Source organism: Nesoenas mayeri (assembly GCF_963082525.1).
Source record: "Nesoenas mayeri genome assembly, chromosome: W".
Classification (NCBI taxonomy): Eukaryota; Metazoa; Chordata; class Aves; order Columbiformes; family Columbidae; genus Nesoenas; species Nesoenas mayeri.
Window position 1 is genome coordinate 8252893 of NC_137553.1, and position 8570 is coordinate 8261462.

The following is an 8570-nucleotide window of genomic DNA, read 5'->3' on the forward strand; positions in this document are numbered from 1 at the left end:
CCGAGTTGTAATAGATAATGGTCAAGGTTGTTGAACAAATCGAGTAGGGTTCAATCATATTATGCATATCGTTGTAAGAAGTAATTGCGCTTGTGCAAGTTTCATTATATTTTGTAAAAAATAGTAGTTAAGCCAATGGCCGGATGCCGGGCCCCAACCAAGCCAACGGCTAGATGCTGGACCCCAACCAAGCCAATGGCCGGATGGTGCAACAGATAACAGAGCGTCCAGATGGTGCAACAGATAACAGAACTCCAGAGGCAGAAACACCAAGCGACACCCAGCAACATCTTTCACTGTCGACTAGCCAACCAGGAGCTAACTTGTCAGGGTGTCCCAGCGCGTGAACAAGTGTATAACATATATAAGCACATATGAAAAGTTGAGTTTTGTGCCGTTGGTGGAACTGAGCTTCTCCTGGTCACCCAGCGCTGTTTTGCCTAATTACCGCTTGCTTTAAATTCACTTGCTTAATAAAATTAATTAATTGGCTCAAAGACTCGTCTTCATTTATAACAAATTTTGGTGCCATGACTCAGATTAAGGATTTCTCGGAGGGACTTCTAAACTTCAGGGAGACGCCCTGTCCCAGTTTCAGATGGCCCTGGAGTGGACGAAGGATCGCCCCGAAACCTTAATCTCCGAACCCTAAATTCAGGTAATTAGGCAAAAGAATTAAGCCCCGTAAAACTTTGTGCACGAAGAACCGGATGAAGACCCCAGGGAAGGTAAGTATAGAAAGCGATTCCGTTCGGTTGGGGTGGGTTTCCTGCAGTGTGCTTGAACGAGACGCCCCCCTCCCCTTTTTGGGGAGGAAGCGAAGCGAGTGTGGACTCTGCCGTAAGGCAGGGCGGGACTCTCTAGTAGTGCGGTTCTCATTGCCCACGAGGGCGTGAGCCACGAACGAGGGGTGCGTGTGTGTGTGTGAAAGAAGGCACTCCAGAAGATGGGACAGAGGAAGAGCAAGCCCTCTGATCTCATGGGGAAGGGACCCAAGGAGAGGTCACCGGATATTCCCCGAGATTCCCCATTGGGCCTTATGCTCAAAAATTGGGAAGGTGCATTTTGCACGAGAAACAAGAGTAAAGAGAAAATGGTATATTATTGTATGTATGTCTGGGGAAACCAGCAGATTAGACCAGATCATTTATTTTGGCCAATTTTTGGGTCATATGAGAATTGGATTTGTCAGGCCCTAAATCTTTATGTAAATGATAAGGAGCCCTTTAATCCTGAGGAGAGCAAGTATGCGCGTTGTTGGCTACCTTCTGCTACTCGTGCTGGGATTTTCGCCTTAGGCGAAAAGAAATCTGGCCGCAAAAAGAGGGTCCCTGAGGAACCTCCACCCCCTCCCCCTCCCTATGATCCCCCGCCAGTAGCAAATCCAAGACCCCCCTCTCCCCCTATGCCTTCGGCTCCTGAGGAGGATTCCGATTCTTCGGGGTCAGTTAGAGGGACCCGAAGACTCACGAGGAGTCAAGCTAGACAGCAAACAACATCAGGAACAGGACAACAAGCATCATCAGAAACAGGGCTATACCCATTACGAGAAATAGCGATGGGAGGTCCACAACCCAGGGTGGGATTTGTGTCAGTGCCTCTAAACTCGAGGGATGTAAGAGAATTTAAGAAGGAAATGGGGAGTTTGTTAGAGGATCCCTTCGGAGTTTTGGAAACGATAGACCAGTTTCTAGGACCTAACCTATATACCTGGGATGAACTGCAAGCTATTTTAGGGATACTATTTACCGCGGAAGAGCGGGAGATGATTCGGAGGGCTGGGATGAGAGTCTGGGACCAACAACACCAACAAGGGCCGGGCGCTGACATTAAGTGGCCCCAGCAGCGCCCTAATTGGGATAATCAAAACTCGGAACACAGGGGCCATATGGGAGATCTCCGCACTATAATCGTACAAGAGATTAAGGAATCGGTCCCTCGAGGGCAGAACATAAATAAAGCCTTTAATGAACAACAAAAGAAAGATGAGACTCCCACAGAATGGTTAGAAAGATTAAGAAAGAGCTTGCAGCTTTACTCCGGGATAGACCCTACGACACCGGTTGGGCAAGCTCTTTTAAAAATTCAGTTTGTGGCGAAGTCATGGCCGGATACTAGAAAGAAGTTAGAAAAATTGGAAGATTGGCAAGTAAAAAGAAACCCGTAGGATATTATTCCAAATTATTAGATCCAGTTAGTGGCGGCTGGCCTACCTGTTTACAGGCCATAGTTGCTACTGCTCTCTTAGTCGAAGAAGTCAGGAAAATAAATATGGGAGGAGAATTAAAGGTATACACACCTCATAATATAAGAGGGGTATTACAGCAGAAAGCTGACAAATGGATTACGGATGCTAGGTTACTGAAATATGAAGGAATCCTATTGCACTCTCCTAAGTTAGAGCTTGAAACCACTAATTTACAGAATCCAGCCCAATTTTTGTATGGGGAACCGAGTGAATCTCCTTCCCATGATTGTATCAGGGTAATAGAATATCAAACCAAGATAAGGGAGGATTTAGAGGAAGAGGAGTTGTTATGTGGAGAAAAATTGTTTGTAGATGGATCATCGCGGGTAGTGGACGGGAAAAGGAAGCCAGGATACGCTATAATAGACGGGAACAGTTGGACAATTAAAGAATCGGGTCCCCTTAACATAAGTTGGTCGGCACAAGCCTGCGAACTATTCGCAGTATTGAGGGCATTACAGTTGTTAAAAGATAAGAGAGGAACAATATTTACGGATTCTAAATATGCATTTGGGGTAGTTCACACGTTCGGAAAAATTTGGGAAGAGAGGGGCCTAATGAATTCTCAAGGTAAAGGATTAAAACATGAGACCTTAATAAAGCAAACTTTGGAGGCATTAAGAGGGCCCAAACAAATTGCGGTAGTTTATGTAAAGGGCCATCGAAAGGGGACCTCCACGCAAATAAGAGGGAACAATTTAGCAGACGAGGAAGCTAAGAAAGCTGCGTTACTGGTAATAAAAGCAGTCGAACAGGATCCTGTACAAACTAAGTATGCTATGAGATTTACAAATCAGGAAAGGGAAAAATTGGAGCAAATGGGAGTAGTTGAACGAGAAGGAAAGTGGTGGCTACCTGACGAGAGGGAAATGCTCCCAAAAGGAGTAGCTTGGCGAGTCTTGAGAGAGTTTCATAGACAAACCCATTGGGGAGTACAGGCTCTGGTAGATCAATTCGCTAATAAATATATGGCCTTGGGAGTGTATGATCTAGCAAAAAGAATCGTTGGAGAATGTTTAACATGTCAAAAGATAAATAAACAGCGCCTTAGGGAAAGAGTCCCTGGGGGGAGGCAACTAGCCAAGAAGCCATTCGAAAGGATTCAGGTAGACTTCACGGAGTTACCGAAGGTAGGCAGATATAAGTATCTCCTAGTTTTGGTTGATCACCTAACTCACTTTGTCGAAGCCTTTCCGGTAGCTCGGGCCACTGCAAGGACGGTAGTAAAAATATTATTAGAGCATATCATACCTAGATATGGGATCATGTCGGTTATCGATTCGGACAGAGGGCCCCATTTTACTTCCAAAACAATTAGAGAAACGTTAGAAGCTCTGGGAACCAAATGGGAGTATCACACTCCTTGGCACCCCCAGAGTTCAGGGAAAGTTGAAAGAATGAACGGAGAAATTAAAAAGCACCTAACCAAATTAATGATAGAGACCAAAATGAGCTGGGTGAAGTGCCTCCCCTTAGCCCTCTTGAACATAAGGACACAACCGAGGGCTGATACAGGACTTTCCTCCTTTGAAATGTTATATGGAGTGCCCTATGATTTGGAGAAACCAATAGAACACCCTAAAGTGGAAGAAAAGATGTTACAAGAATACCTTATAGAGCTCATGAAAAGGAGGCAAGAACTGTTAAAGCGAGGCCTGGTGGTTCAAAGACCACCTTTAGATATAGCAATACATAGTATTAAACCAGGAGATCAAGTACTCATAAAAACATGGAAGGAATCATCGTTAACCCCTCGCTGGGAGGGACCTTTCCTTGTTTTACTCACCACAGATACCGCAGTCCGCACCGCGGAAAGAGGTTGGACACACGCTAGTCGAGTAAAGGGTCCTATTCTGCACACAGACTGGGAAGTCGCCGGGAAACCGGATGAGTTGAAGCTGACCTTCAAGAGGAAACAGACACGTGACGCATAGCCCTGGATACCAGGCTTTTTATGGACAATTGTAAGGAATTATAGAAGTCGCACATCGCATGTCCTGTATGTAAGCAATGCAATCCGTGGGTATGTCGCGTGTGTAACGGGTGCGGGATACAGCAGTGGAAAAAGTTTCCTTATGTTGAACGATGGTGTAATGAGTGTTGGGGAAAAACCTTAGATACCATTAGGATATTAATAATCACTGGACGAGAACATAGCACGGATCCTAGTTACGAATACTGTAGAAGAGATTGGTACAAAACCGTTGCACAATTAGAGGAAGAACTTATAGTTAGGGATATAGAGTGTAATAAAACTATTCAGGTACCCTCTGTTTGGACTGTAAGTCCAAACATTTGGGAAATAACCACGAGGAAGTGTAAGAAGCGTTTTGGTAAGAAAAGATACAGGAAGTGTTCCAAAACCTGTGAGGATTCGGGACAGTGGCCAAAACCTTGTATTCGAAAATAGCCCTATTGGGTTGAGTATTAGAAAGTGGGTTGTGGCAGAACAAGAAGAGAATTCAAGAGGCAGTTCCCTGAAGACTACAACTGCTGCCAAGAAGATAACTTACCCGGCTACTCTGAAGCAACAGAGTAGGCCCAGGGCAAGGCAGAGGGGTATCCTTGTGGGGATTGGCAAGTGCCTCCAAAAACTTCTAAAATAAAGCAGCTCCATTAAGCAGAACAACCCTCAACAAAATGAACCTCCACTGGCTGATTTTCAGCCAACTAAGGGCTGGGTCGCTCTCCCTAATCCTCCTTACCTTATCGGTAATAATAGCAATAAACCAAGGGAGTTCCCATCAACCTTTTAAATGGACCCTCTATCGATGGGAGGACCAAACGATAATACAACAACAAACCACATCAGGGTCACCCTCTTTTACTCCAACCTTATGCCAATTAGTTCAGGTTAAGCCATGCCTTAACGAAATGGGGTTTTATATGTGCCCTAGCACAGGGCCCTCATTTTGTAATACCCCAGGACACTATTATTGCGCTTACTGGGAGTGCGAAACAATTGCCTCAAATTGACAGATTCCTCAGGCCAATGTGGATAAGTTTTTAAAGGTTGAATGGGGACCTCCAGGATGCATTTCCCCTAAGGGACTCAGGGGCGGGATGCAATTAGCTCGCCATGGGAAACTAGAACCCGATGGCAACTGTAAATACATAGTCATGAACATAACAAATCCTGAACATAATGGATGGCTTGTTGGAAAAAACCTGGGGAATGTGGTATTACCAGCCGGGTAATGACAGAGGAGGCATGTTTATCATAAAGAAGGAAGAAGTTAAACCGACCTTTCGAGCAATAGGTCCCAATCCAGTAGCAAAATCCCCTCCCCCTCTAGGTAGGGAAACAAAGACAGTAGAAAAAGAGATTATAATAGTAAGAGAGGAAACTGTCACTGAAGCCTTGAAATCTCTGAATACTGAAGCCTCAGAATCTTTGAATCCTCTATGGGAAATTATCCGGGCTACTTATCAAACCCTAAACTATACTCAACCCAACCTAACCACTGGTTGCTGGTTGTGTTATAACGTTAATCCACCCTTTTATGAAGCTATAGGGGATAATCGTCTGTATACCACAAGCAAGGAGTCTGCGCCTATTCAGTGTCTTTGGGAAAAGCAGAAAAGAGGGATAACTATGCAACATGTAACTGGGATAGGGACTTGTATAGGTAAAGTACCAAATTCCAAGAGGTCACTTTGTGGTAAGATCATACCGAGCCTTAATGAAACCACAGGATATATTATTCCCCCGAATGGAACAAAATGGATATGTTCCAGGACGGGACTTACTCCATGTGTGTCTTTAAAGGTGTTTAACAGTTCCCGAGAGTATTGCATGTCAGTTACCATTATTCCAAGGATATTATATCATCAAGAAGATGTGATGTATGATATTTGGGATACAGGGCTCCATCGTACCAAGCGAGAACCCATTACGGCTATTACTGTAGCCACGTTGCTAGGGTTAGGGGTAGCCAGAGCAGGAACAGGGATAGCTCCACTTGTTCAACAAAATCAAGGATTCAATTCCTTGAAGACTGCGATAGATGAGGACCTAGAGAGAATTGAAAACTCCATAACCGCCTTAGAGAGATCTCTAACCTCAATATCTGAAGTGGTGTTACAAAACAGGAGAGGGATGGATCTCCTTTTCTTACAGCAAGGGGGACTATGCGCAGCCTTGAAGGAAGAGTGTTGTTTTTATGCAGATCACACAGGGGTAGTCCAAGACTCGATGGCAAAATTAAGGGAGAGACTGGAACAGAGAAAAAGGGAAAGAGAAGCTGCAAAAGGGTGGTACAAGTCTTAGTTTACTCAGTCCCCTTGGCTAACTACATTGCTATCCACAATAGCTGGACCCTTGATAATATTATTACTTACCCTAACCTTTGGACCCTGTATCCTAAATCGACTTATTGGACTAGTTAAAAGCCGTGTAGAGCAGGTACACCTTATGCTGCTACAAAGATATGTTACTGATGAAGAAGCTGAAATGATCTTACTAGCCCAAGAAGCGGTAACTCGATTTGATCAACAAATAGATGGTCAAAGGAAAGGGGGGAATTGTAATAGATAATGGTCAAAGTTGTTGAACAAATCGAGTAGGGTTCAATCATATTATGCATATCGTTGTAAGAAGTAATTGTGCTTGTGCAAGTTTCATAACAGAGCGGCCGGATGGTGCAACAGATAACAGAGCGCCCAGATGGTGCAACAGATAACAGAACTCCAGAGGCAGAAACATCAAGCGACAACCAGCAACATCTTTCACTGTCGACTAGCCAACCAGGAGCTAACTCGTCAGGGTGTCCCAGCGCGTGAACAAGTGTATAACATATATAAGCACATACAAAAAGTTGAGTTTTGTGCCGTTGGTGGAACTGAGCTTCCTCCAGTCACCCAGCGCTGTTTTGCCTAATTACCGCTTGCTTTAAATTCACTTGTTTAATAAAATTAATTAATTGGCTCAAAGACCCGTCTTCATTTATAACACGAGTCATGGCACCAAATTGTTATAGACGATCACGATAAATAGCACGCACTCGTCAGAATAAATTGCTTAGAATTTATTGCAGCAAGTGGCAAGTGGGCAAAACAGTGCTGGGCGACCGGGGAGTCTCCTGCTCCGCCACGGTGCACATTTTTCAGCAGCCGCAAGCCTGGTTAAATGTGGTAAAGGATTACATATTCATGGTTATTCCAGGAACGCCTATACATATTCATAACTTTTTCCTCGAAAAGGCTGTCTTTATTAAAATTAGTTCCAAGGAATTATATCTATAGTCTTCAGCTTTGGCTCTTTCCTGTTGTGCCTGTGCAGTGTCTCCGGGTGGTCACACGCAGAGGTCTTTTAGATGAAGGCTGCAGTCTATCTTGTCGTGCACTTCTTATCTTTGGCCTAGCATGCTGGGTTTGGCCAAGGCTCCAACGACTTGAGCTGGTTTTCCTCCCGCTTTGTGCTGAAGACCCCCATTATCTCGTTCACACAGGGATGCAACTGGGCCCTTATCTCTGTCAGTCTCTTACTGAATGTTCTGCAGGGTACACTAAATTAGGCTTTTACACATATAAGTTTTTTTACAAAGACTACATACAGGTTGCATTGTTTAATGGCAGCATGTACTAATATCATGTTATATGCTCAGGTTTCACAGCCACTGATAATATATCCATTTAGACCAGTTTGATTAACAAGTATATTGTTAAGTCTATTACAGACCTCATTGTTGCCTGCTTGTTTTCAGGATAAGATACCTCCCTCCAATTCTTTAGATGGATACAGGAGTTTAAGACCCTGTTCCTCAGCTGCTTGTGCTGGGCTGGTAAAACCCGTCTCACTGTCTGGAAGAGAATCAAGATTTGTCTGGTAATATTTTGCCTGCTTATAGTCTTCCAATTCCGATCGTAAGATTTTCTCCCGGTCTAATGCATCTAACAGAGCTGTAAGGAGCTGCTGAGTGGTACTGCATTCTGCAGCTAACTCGTCATGTAGGACCTTTACCGTTTCTTGTTCTGTTTGTTTGTCCAGGAGTCTGGTGCTTTGAGCTGCCACCAGGGCCACTCCTAGCACTGAGCACACTGTGGCTTTTCCTTTCAGTAAATCCAAACCCAGAATATTTGTGGGAGGCCCCAATATCATAGTGGTCTCAGTAGGAGTGGTGTCCCCAGGCAGCCAACACTTTACTTGGGTCATGAGTTGGAGCTTAGAATATCCAAAAGCATCTTAAATCCATATCTGCTTTTTTGTCAGAGACAATTCCACTCCATTCTGCCGTGTCAGAACTTAAAGCAGACATTTGAGCTCCTGTGTCTACTAGAAAAGTAGCTAGAGTCTTGAAAGGGCCAAGGGGAAAAGTTACTA

At 44.3% G+C, this 8570-nt stretch overlaps 1 long non-coding RNA gene across 5 annotated transcripts; it reads left to right on the plus strand.

The window, feature by feature from the left end:
* Window positions 1-303: 303 nt before the first annotated feature.
* LOC308051361 lies at window positions 304-6998 on the plus strand. Of its 5 annotated transcripts, none has more exons than XR_013923460.1 (3): window positions 304-728; window positions 4012-4212; window positions 6867-6998. It is a non-coding gene; the product is annotated as an uncharacterized lncRNA (long non-coding RNA). The 5 variants fall into 5 exon arrangements; XR_013923461.1 differs by having other exon boundaries at window positions 4012-4247; window positions 6867-6991; XR_013923462.1 differs by having other exon boundaries at window positions 4012-4247; window positions 6878-6988.
* Window positions 6999-8570: the final 1572 nt, after the last annotated feature.